Source organism: Canis lupus, chromosome 19, assembly GCF_003254725.2.
Source record: "Canis lupus dingo isolate Sandy chromosome 19, ASM325472v2, whole genome shotgun sequence".
Classification (NCBI taxonomy): Eukaryota; Metazoa; Chordata; class Mammalia; order Carnivora; family Canidae; genus Canis; species Canis lupus.
In genome coordinates this window covers 35865445-35877591 of record NC_064261.1, presented here as the reverse complement: position 1 = coordinate 35877591, position 12147 = coordinate 35865445, and the positions used below count along the sequence as shown (strand labels likewise).

The window sequence follows — 12147 nt, the reverse complement described above, 5'->3', positions numbered from 1 at the left end:
CTTTGAGTCATTTATTATGTTTCCCTTGCCTTCTGGGTGTCCTAGCATGAAGGAAGATCCTGCCAAGGATGGGTTTATAACCACAGATACTGGTGCATGTAAATGAGCGTAGCCCAAATACGAGGAAGCCTCACCAAAGCTGTACTTCAAAGGGTGGCAGAAGGTATGGGAGGAAGAGGACACATTGCTAAGAACAGAAACAGGTCAACCTTCAAGTTAAAAGCCAGATGGCTTAGGTAAGGAAAGATTTAATAAGGGGTCCTGGTTATTTGACTCTTCTAGGTAATGGGGTGAGTGCTATTAGATGGGAATTTTTTTTTGGCTTCAAAACTGTTTTAAAATTTTTAAAATTATCACAGTTTGGATTTCTAAGTAAATAACTTTTCTATACTTCACTTCCCTCACTATAAAATTTGGATAATTGTACTTGCCTATAAGTTTGTTTTGAAGATAAGTTAATATATGTGCAAGTACTTAGGATGGTCTAGGTAGATCATAAATGCTCAATAAGTACCAGTTATTGTTTTATTAATCTATTGAACATAATTTGACATTCTAAGACTTGGAAGTTATGGAGCTGCAGACTCAAGTTTTTAAAAACAGCACTATAGTGCTTATAAAATATAATATATAATTGGGTAAAAATTAAAATAGTACGAAATAATGGAAAAGCACAAGAAACTAAAACTAGCTCATATATCACACTTTCAAAGATAACCATTGTTAAAATGTTTTGGGAAATCCTCAATGTCTCTATAAATAAATATGAATATATATATATATATTCACAGGTAAATACACATAATTTTATACTTTTGTTTTTCTTTGTTTTTTTTGTTTTTTGTTTTGGAATTTTATACTTTTGAATCATAGTATGTTCTTCTGTAAGTGACCTCTATCACTTACATAGTATGTCCCAGATGTTTTTTAACCAATGAATAGGACTTCCATCATAATTTTTAGTGGCTGTATAATATTATGGAGCATATTATCATATATGATTTGACTGCCCCCCCAATGATGAATATTTGGATTGTTTTTGTTATTTTTTTGATATTATATAATTTCTTGTATTGTAAATTTAGAGGTATAAGATGATTGGGTCAAATGGTTATATACTTTACATTTTGAATCATATTTTTGTACTGCTCTTCTAAAATGGTATTGCAAATTTATATTCCATGTGGGTAGGATTTCCTAGGAAAAGGTAAGAAGTTGGTGTCAGGGAAGAAGGATTTTTTTTTTTAATAGAAGACTGTCTTTTATTTTTATTTTTATTTTATTTTTTGTATATTTTTTGTTGGAGTTCTATTTGCCAACAAATAGTATAACACCCAGTGCTCATCCTGTCAAGTGAGGAAGAAGGATATTTTAAATAGGAGGGACAATATGAGTAAAAACAGGAAGAATGGGAAAATATATACTATATTTGGGGTGACTCCCCACTTTTCTTGATCTTGCTGTTTTTCATTCCACATTTTGTGGAACCCCGTAAATTATAAAACTGGTATAAATGACATCCATTCTTCTAAAAGGTATGGTGTGGGTGAACCCTGATTCATTCAACTTTTAAAAATTTATTTGTTATTCAATTTTTTAATCATTATTGATTACTTTTTTTTTAACCAGTGTTTACTATTATGAACAATACTATAACAAACAGTCTTTGAGTTCTGGTGGTTTTATTTATTTCTGTGGGAAAGCTTTCTAGGACCAGGTTTGCTGAATTGACGAGTACATATATTTTAAATTTTAATCTATATTTTAATCAGCGTTTCCAGATTGGTTTCTCAAGAGGCTGTAACATTTCACACTTCCACCTGAAAGTACGGTTTCTCCACATCTCAACCCATAATAGGTATGTTCCTTTTAAATTTATGCCAGTTTAATGGGCATAACATAATTTTGATTTGCATTTCTTTGGTTACTGGTGAATTGGAGAACTGTGCACATGTTTTTGGCCTGTGTGGATTTGCTAATCTGTGAACAAGACAAAAGGCCCCATTTCTTTTGCCAACTCCTACCTTAAAATAAAAAAAAAAAATCTATTCAAAGTGGTGCATGCACATAGCAAAAAATAAATAATACAGAAACGTTTATAATAAAAGCAATAACCACTTGTCCTATCCTTCCTCATCCTTATTCCTAATCCCCAAAGTCAGGCTACAGAGTCCACATTAGTTTATTTAAGCGTAAAGTGATTTATGTCAGGGTAATATGTAGTTTACAGAATTTCTGCCTTCTTTAGAGAAGATATGACAGAGCCAGGAATGAACATTTTTTTTCTGGGAGAAACCTTCAAGTGTACTATGGGAACTCTGGGCAGAGATGCTTTTGTTTGGCAGCCTGCCGCTCAGCACCTGGGACATTAGGACACAGGATTTGGTCTCAGTTGCCTCAGGTATCTCCAGGTCACCTCCTGCAGCAAGTAGCTACTGAGAGCAGGGGAAGGGGAGTTTTGAACTTTCCAGTCTCTGAGCACCCTGGCTCACAGGAAGGGGGTTGGTTAGCATGTGGGTTGGGTGAGCTAGTGGTGTGTCTGCCACAGCTGTGCTCCTGTCTGTCTATCCCTTCCTTGTTTCTTTATTTTGTGGCAGTAACTCCCAGGTACATTACGATAAAATGCAACTTGCTGACTGCCTCTCCTGAGCAAACTTCCTGAAATCTGTCAGAAAATGTATTGATTTTTCCCCTTGTCACTGTGGATCTTTGTCCATTGGATCTGAATTTTAGATTCAATGTTAGATTCAATTTTAGATTCAATGTTATAATTTTCTACAGAGCTTTGAAATCATGGCTCATTGTCTTCTAAATAATGTTGCTATTGAGAACTGATTTGCATTTCCTTGTAGGTGAGGTGTTTTATTTATTTGTTTTTTTTTTATTGTAATCTTTGTGGAGACTTTTGAGTCTTTTCTCTCATTGTGGTGGTCTATAATTTTGTGGGGATGTGTGCTCAGCCCTCATCTGGCTCCCTCAAAAGAAGAATCATCTGTCTCTTCAGTTTGGGAAAATTTTTGTTGAGTATTTATACTCCTTAATTTATTTTTCTTTTTTTTTTCCTTCTCATTCTAAAACTGTTGTTTTAGAACTGGATTTATCTTCCATCTCATTCATATTCTCTGCCCTTGTCTCTCTATGCCTTAGAATTTGAGATTGTTCTCAACTTTATCTAGGCTACCTGTCGTCTTTTTGTTCTACAAATCGCTTATTTTCCAAGAACCTTTATAGAATTGCTTCCTTTTCATGGTAGATTATTCTCTCCTTTTTTCTTTTTCTTTTTTAGAAGGGGGGGAGGGAGAGAGTGAGCGAGCAAGAGAGAGTAGGGGGAAGGAGGAAAGGGAGAGAGAGAGAATCTTAAGCAGGTTCCATGCCCAGTGTGGAGCCCCACACAGGGCTGGATTTCACAACCCTGAGATCACGACCGGAGCCAAAATTAAGAGTCAAACACTTAACCAACTGAGCCACCAAAGTGCCTCAACCATTCTTGTTTAATGAACGTAAAACCTTTAGCATCCTTGTGAGGATACTAACTAAAAACTTTAAAACCCTCCCATCTCTCTTTCCTTTGGCACTAGTTGTTCTGTATGTTCTTGATCCTTCTCTTTTGTGTAGGAACCCAGACCTTGCATTGCAGACTCTTTGATTCTTTTGGAGAACACTTATCCAGCTTGATCCCGAGGGCAAACAGTGCGGTGCTGCCAGTTGTTCTGATTGCAAAATGTGACACCAACTTTTGTAGCTGCTTAGAACTATCTCATATTGAAAGACTTCCTTCTTGTCCTGCTTCTCACTTCACTCCGTATATCTCCTTGTCACATGTGTTAGGCAAAATATATAATGGTTCCCACAGATGTCCACATCTTAATCTCTGGAACTTCTGAATATGCTGACTTACCTAGCAATAGGAACTTTGCAATGTGATTAAGTTAAGGATCTTGAGTTGGGGAGAGTAGCCTGGATTATCCAGATGGCTCAAATAATATAAAGGTTCTTGTAAGAGGTAGGGGGCAAGGTCAGAGACAGAAAAGGAGATGTGACAATGGGAGCGTTGGCAGGGTGCTTGGCCACAAGCCAGGGAATGTGGGCAGCCTCTAGAAGCTGGCAAACCATAGAAACAGATTTTCCCCTAGAATCTACAGAAGGAACACAGCTTTGGCTTTGGTTCAGTAAGACCCATTTTAGACTTCTGAAATTGCTCCCAAAGTGAAAGATAAGATCATTGGTGTTGGTTTAAGCCACCTAGTATGTGGTAATTGGTATATTCCAAGTCATGGAGGAACTGCTCACCTAAGGGGAAGCGCATCTCCCACACTATGGACTTTTCTCCTTGGCATGTTCTGGCTGTGGCCTCGTCCATCTATTTATGGACCAGAGCATCATTTTTTAATTTCTGGAAGACTGGAAGCATTTCTGATTGGGCAGTGGTCCACTCCTCCCTATTCCTAGTGCTGTCATGAGATGGTTTTCTCTTGTTTCTTTACAGTCATACTTGAGAAGGATGAGAAGGTATCAGGGTGCTCTTGGCATCAGTGACGCTCTGATATATACACAGGTTTACCGAATGCTTCCAAAGCCTGGTTATTTTAAAGTCATAGCTGTCAAAGATGACCCATCAAAAGGAATTCTTCTGGCTCTTCCTCTGGCTCCCTGAAGCCTCACTTTGGTTCAACACAGGCATTTGTGAGACAGCTGGTGGAGATTAGCGGTGCAGGCTCTGTAAATTATGCAGAGTGTTTCTTCACAGAAAGATAACTGGGGTGAAGCAGCAAGCCGACCTCCTAAGCACCAGGCGTGGAGCCGCGGAGCCGCCGTGCAGCCATCTGATGCGAATCCCAGCCAGGTGCCACTTCCTCCCAGCCCTGGGCTGGCCCTGCTATGAGGAGAAACACTGCTTTTCTCCAGGAAACTTTAGGGAAAGTATTAGGAAGCTGGGCAGGCCTGCGTGGGAGCCTGTGTCCTGGAGTGGTGACTGCTGTCTCTTGGCCTGCTCCTTCAGGCAGCGACCTTAGTTCCTTGTTAAGGCTCATGACTGGACTACTGAGTTAAGTTCTCACATTTCTTCAGGTTCTGCAACTTCCTTATGCATCATGGAGAGAAGTCGTGTGCTGGTGGGTGGGCAGCCTCAGCATTAAAAGAGGGAGAAATTTCCATTTTCCTTCTAGCATGGGCACCGTAAGCAAAGCATAGCAGTTTCGTCACCAGCCCTGTCTCAGACTTGCAAGGTAAAATATCACATTAATAGTTTTATTGTTTGACTGTTTCTGTCATTTGAGGAGCAGTAGAGACCGTCCAGGTTGTAGAAGACAGACAGGGCTGAATTTAAAATTCAGCTCCTCTGCTTCTTAGTCTTTTGATTGTGGGTTCATTTCTTAAACCTCCATAAATCTCAGTTTTTTCCCTTTCAGTTGAACAAGTGGACAACGCTTATAACACAGTCCTGTCGTGAGGATTAAATGAAATAATGAACAAATGGTTGTTAGTACATAAATATTTGTCCCTTGTCTGTCTCTACTATAAGGGCTAGCAGTGTATTTGCGGATGCTAGCAAGAGCTAATGGTTCTCACACGTTTTATGGCATTTATTTTTTTCTGATTATGAACATTATAAATGTATGCTTATATAAAAAATTTGGAAAAAACCCAGCAAATATTATAAACAGAACTCTCACTATCCATCTCACCCTCTAGAGATAACTACTATTAGCATTTTGGTGTTTTTCCCGTTGTTTTTATAAATAATGATAGAGCAGTTGTTCATTTTGCATGTAAAGCCATAACTTGTTTTTCTCACTTAATTTTACATGGACACTTATCTTCTCAAGAGAGAGAGATTTCCTCTTTCAGCAGCCATGGGTGTCTAGACTTGGGGAAATTTGGTATGAGGAAGATTAGACAACACTGGGAGAGAAGCCAGAGTCAGGAGGCAGTTTGGCCTCATAAAGGGCAACATTTTAAGGGGGTGAAGTGTGGTGGGTTGGTTTCACAATCCTATATAACATAATTACGTTGTGTTTCAAGATGGTATATTTGGGGTATGAGAGGTTTAGCATAAGGGCTTGCTTGGGCCTGGCTGGACCTCATGCTGAGCAGGCCAAAGACAGCATCCTCCATCTGAGCTGAGAAGTCACCTTCATCAAACTTCCTCCTGTCTGTATCTTCTCTTGTGTTTTGTGGAGGACGCATCATATGGATCTGAGAACCATGCTACTGTAAGATGCACGTATCAGAGTATTCCTTTGCATCAAGCCTCGATGCAGGTATCTGTAGGAATAGGACAAGGACTCAGCATGTGACTAGGAATGTGTGCTTCTAGAGGCAAAGTCCAGGGGCCCAAAGGCAGTTACTAGAAAATACCATTTAATGACCAGGTTCCCCTCAGGAATCCATAATGAGGCTCAAAGTCTCTCTGTGGATCTTCTAGAATTCTGTGTACATATATTTTTCTAGGAAAATAAGATTGATGGGGAGTCTGTGCCCTCCTCCCAATTATTAAGAGCTATTGATCTCAAAGAAGGGGTAGAGTGCATAGTCTGCAGACAGTCTCCTGGGGGGAAAAATGATTTTTTGTCATTGAACTTTGGATAAGGACCAGAGAACAGAAAACTGGAAGTTATGTTTTTTGGCAAGAATCTGCAATGCAAATATTCAATATTGCTAAATAAGGGACGATTAATTTGCTTTTATATATGTAATCCTTCCTTCCTTCCTTCCTTCCTTCCTTCCTTCCTTCCTTCCTTCCTTCCTTCCTTCCTTCCTTCATTTATCTGTCATCTACCTCTTTATATCTATTATCTGTTTGAGAGACTGGTTTGGTTTTAGACAGACCTGTAAGTAATTTATCTTTTTATTGCTTTCTTCATCACCCACATAAATTTGGGATAGCTTTTTGCTTCCTAAGGATTAAAGGATATAACATTTGATGTAAAGCTCTTAGCACAATGCTTAGTATATAGTAAGTTCTCATTAAATATTTGCAATTCTAATGATACTGATTGTTAACTATAGACATATTATAGCTCTCAGGTCATTATGCTCATAGGAAGCTCCTAGACTGTCCAGCTCTGGAATCCCTTCCGTGGCACTGTGCTATATGTTGGAATACTGAGTGTTAATGGTTTCTGTATCCATGTTTCATTTCTTTAAAAATGAGCTCTTTCCTAGGGTTAATTTGTTAATTGATTATTTGTGTATTAATTACTGATAACACTGAGTTAAAATCTTCCTTTAAGGGAAACTCAATGACTAGTTTTGTTGGAGTAACTCTCGGATAGGCTCTGTTATAATCCATTAACAAATGACCTCAAAATCTTAATGACTGGAAACAAGAGAGGTTTATTTTATGCTCTTGCCACATTGTCTCTCATGAAGTAGTTGTGGGCTCTAGTTATGTATCTTCTGCTTGGTTGGCAGAGCAGCCACCATCTTGAATGGTGCAAGTCACTGTATGAACAGAGAAAAAGCTCTCCGGAAGCCCTCCCACTGACATTTAAATCTTCTAACCTGGTGATATACATGAGACTTTTGACTGCCATTCATTTGCCAGAACCAGTCATTTGACCACACCCAACCACAAGGAATAAGAAATACAATCCTACCATGTGCCTTAATGATTGGAAAACCATAAATATTTGATGAATTTATCTATGACTAAAAAAGTTGGTAATGACAAGATTTTAGGTCATATATGGTAATCAGTTTTGAATATTTAGACTATATGACTTCCCTCAAGTCATATTACATGAATGACCACCTACAACAACTTCTATTAAAAAATGTTAAAAGAAAAAAAAAAAAAAAAGTAAATGCTGGGATCCCTGGATGGCTCAGTGGTTTAGTGTCTGCCTTTGGCCCAGGGCATGATCCTAGAGTCACGGGATGGAGTCTCACATTGGGCTCCCTGCGAGAAGCCTGCTTCTCCTTCTGCCTGTGTCTCTGCCTCTCTCTCTCTCTCTGTCTCTCATGAATAAATAAATAAAATCTTTAAAAAAATGTAAATGCTTAGGAGCCTCTGGTGATATCTTGGGATGTTGAAGAAGGAGAAGGGGGACGCCTAGGTTGGCTCAGTGGTTGACAGTCTGCCTTTGGCTCAAGTCGTGATCCTGGGGTCCTGGGATTGAGTCCAAGCAAGGGTCGGGCTGCCTGCTTCTCCCTCTCCCTGTCTCTGCCTCTCTCTCTGTGTCTCTCTTGAATAAATAAATAAAATCCTCTAAAAAAAGAAAAAGAAAGAAAAAAGAAAAGGAAAGGGAATTGCTTATCTCTTTTGTTTTTCTTAATTACTTTCAGTTTGGGTTGAGTGTGTCAGGACTGGTATTGATATGCTAATAGAAAAGTGGTCTTTTAGGCATAATATTCTCCTTGGATGGTGTTTGAAATGGCATAAGGAAGAGCCTTTGCTGGTAGACACAGAAAGGGGAGGGATCTTTAGCATCAACAGGGGACAAACTCTTTCGAAGGGGAGATGTAGAGGATTTCTTTTTCTTCAGGTGACTAAAAGACATCTGGTGTGAAATGTGAGGATAGCAATATATCAAGACAATTTGGGTTAATTTTAATCTTACCCATATACTCTGTGAGCTGAGATTTTCCATTTTGCAAATATTTCTTTTTATCAGTTAAATCTTGAATGTTCATAGTATCATATAAATTCAGTAGGCATTTTTTGTTTTAGATATGACAATATTGAGATATAAGGAAAAAAACCCTCCAAGATATTTACTGAGTACCTGTTGTGTGCCAGGCACTCTGAGACATTTTCGTATATATCATTTGATTTTAATCCCTCAGTAGCCCTGTAAGTAATGTATTTATTATAATAATATTACAAGAAAACTGAGGTTCAGAACATTGAAACTGGTTTTATTTCAACTGCATTAGAACCAAGTTTCCCTAATTGCTAGCATCTTCTTGGGGCATGTGATTCCTTTTCTCAGTCTCACTTAGGTTTGTCAGGACTGCAGACGTATTCTTCAGTTAGTGTTGCCTCTGTTCATAGTATTTCTCCTTGACACATTCAATTTGACTAAAATGATTAAAGTAAGTTCCATTTTTTTTTTTTGGTGAAGTTATTACTAGGGCATCATAGAGAGAAGGCTCTGTATTGAGAAGGTTGAAAAGCTGATGTTCTAAACATGCCAATGAAGTGCTAGGATTTTCTATGCCAGAGAGGCAAGAAAAAAATCATCAGTGAGTGTGGCCTGATACTCAAACGTTGTTACATTCATTCTTCTTTTTCTAATTTCAACTGTATTCAATACAGATGACTTTAATAACTTACCAAAATTTCCAAGATTCCTATGTACAGATTAATAGGGAGACATATTGGATTTAAGACAATGGCATCAGCAATAAAATTTTTAAAGATCAAGGTGACAGGATTTGTTTACCCAATTTAACACACACACACACACACACACACACACAGGTCTTAAGACTTTAGCAGGAGTTTATTGTTCATTATTCAATAGTCTCTTGGGATTTTCTAATTTGGCATCTATGTCTTTGATCATTTGCCAGAAACCCCAAAGGTCCAAGACACATAGTAATAAGACATGTTGTTGAAGTATAAATTTGAACCACAGAGTTGATGAGAAATATAATTTGTAGAATAAATTATATACCTAGAAGTGAGGTCAGCCTGAAGCTTAATATTTGCATCTTGACCTGGCTGTGTTTTGTACTCTTCACCTCAGCATATAGAAATAACAAAGCAAATTATATTCTATAGTAGCAACTGAGAATTGGTGAATTAAATCTATCCTTATTTCTTTTCATATTGTTCACCAGTGGATATGGAAAAAGTATTTAGGACTTTTACTAATATTTCTGTTTTAATTCAGGGGTTGACAAAATGTGGCCCACAGGCTGAATTCAACCCACCACTTGTCTTTGTAAAAAAAGGTTTTTAGGAATATAGCCATGCCTATTTGTTTACATATTGTCAATGGCTGCATTCATGCAACACTGGCAGAGTTAGTGGTTGTAGCAAAGATCATAGGGCCTGCAAAGCCTGGAATATTTACTATTTGATGTTTTTTTAAAAATAAATAATTTATTCATGAGAGACACATAGAGAGAGGCAGAGCCATAGGCAGAGGGAGAAGCAGGCTCCTTGCGGGGAGCCTGATAGAAGATTCAATCCCAGGACTCTGGGATCACAGCCTGAACTAAGGGCAGATGCTTGACCACTGAGCTACCCAAGTGCCCCTGCTATCTGGTGTTTTTTTATTTTTATTTTTTAATTTTTATTTTTTTAAATTTTTATTTACTTATGATAGTCACAGAGAGAGAGAGAGAGAGAGAGAGAGAGAGAGAGAGGCAGAGACACAGGCAGAGGGAGAAGCAGGCTCCATGCACCGGGAGCCCGACGTGGGACTTGATCCCGGGTCTCCAGGATCGTGCCCTGGGCCAAAGGCAGGCGCCAAACCGCTGCGCCACCCAGGGATCCCCCTATCTGGTGTTTTAAGAAAAAGTTTGCTGGGATGCCTGGGTGGCTCAGCGGTTGAGTGTCTGCCTTTGGCCCAGGGTGTATTCCTGGAGTCCTGGGCTCTAGTCCCATGCCAGGCTTCTTACATGGAGCCTGCTTCTCCCTCTGCCTGTGTCTCTGCCTCTCTCTCTCTCTGTCTCTCTCTCTGTCTCTCTCTCTCTGTCTCTCATGAATAAATAAAATCTTTTTTAAAAAAGAAAAAGTTTGCTGTACCCTGTTTTAATTTTATTCTTTAAGTTTTTTGACTGTTTTATATTGTGTTTTCTATAGCATATAATAATAGTATCTGTACATAATTTACAAAAATATATATATATATATATATATACATACTGGAGGTACATTTAAACATCATTTACTTATATGCAGGCATGTTCAAGAAAGTTTGGAGACCACAGGTTTGGGCTAACTATTTAAGGGATGAATGATTGACTTTGTTGTGGCGATTGGTGTCATTAAAGACCCACATCTGGTTTTGTGAGATGTTTGTATTTTTATTATGCAAATTCTATGGGAGAAAGAATGAGTAGAGTGGCACATGAAGAGTGGCTAATATGAGATGGGAGGGAGGGAGGGGAGAGAAGAAGAGAGGGAGAGAGGGAAAGAGATTGAGAGAGAGAAAAAAGGAAAAAGGAAGGGAAATAATGAAAAGAGACAGGCTACCTGCCATCAGCAGTGCCTGTTCAGAGCTGTTGAATACACCTGTGTTAGGTTCAAAGTCAAAATCGGCTCTAATCTGATTGCAGTATGCGCTGCCTGCATGGTGCGATTTGAAGCATTTCTGAAACATTTGAAAAGCTCCTTCTGTCCACAAAGAAAGAAAAAAAAAATCTTCAATTGCTTTTTCTCAAAACCTGAAATTTTCCCAGTTAGTCTACCTCTCAGATTATGGGATTTAGGGCTCTCTTAAAAATACATTTGTATGCTGATACTGAGGGACAACACAGTGCATATTCAGCCATGAACTCCTTTTGTTAATTAGCTCATTGGATTACTTGGTGCTCACTTGCTTAGTTGAAAAGTAGCTGAAGAGGCCCTGAATACAAATCCTTCTTTAGTTTTGGTAAGAACAAACCAGTTTAGGATGGCAGAGTTGGACCAGAGGTGTGGTCGCTGGGGGCAGAGAGTTGGATGGGGAAGCATGTTCCAGATAGCTCTGATCCCTGGTCCATCTGCAATGGAACGTGGACGATCACAAGTTGCTTCTCCTGAGCTTGAAGGTTCATTAGTCAGCGAGGTAATAAGGACTATATATCACCAAGGACTCAAGGCCCACTGAGAATTTCTTCTGTATGTATTCATCTCGGCAAAGCAAAGCCATGCACAGCTTAAAACTAATCTGCATTAATGAACAGCCTCCTTGATTTCCATTTTTATGATGTGTACGGCGTGGAGATTTGTTTCCCCCCTGCTCACAATGGGATGGCTGACTGATGAATCACCTTCTCTGAGAAGCTTGTCTGTGCACAGTAATGTTGCAAATGGGTGCAAATCAAAAAATCTTTTATTATTTCATTAAAATGATAACACAGGCTCCTAGTTTCCAAAATTATCTTGTCTCTTCACATGACCACCTGAGGTTTCTGTCTTGTTGTATGGGTGGGTGTTGAATGAGCCTCTGAGCTAGTGCCGTATGTCAGAAGATGCAGCTACTTGGGATG

At 38.8% G+C, this 12147-nt stretch overlaps 1 long non-coding RNA gene across 3 annotated transcripts in view; it reads left to right on the top strand.

Annotated features, from left to right (window-relative positions):
- The window catches only part of LOC112648434 (uncharacterized), a 111489-nt gene that overhangs the window by 74844 nt on the left and 24498 nt on the right, over window positions 1-12147 (top strand). For all 3 annotated transcript variants that reach the window (XR_007403927.1, XR_007403925.1, XR_007403926.1), the window contains 2 exons: window positions 46-236; window positions 1773-1858. This is a non-coding gene — a long non-coding RNA (uncharacterized LOC112648434). The remainder of the gene's footprint in view (window positions 1-45; window positions 237-1772; window positions 1859-12147) is intronic.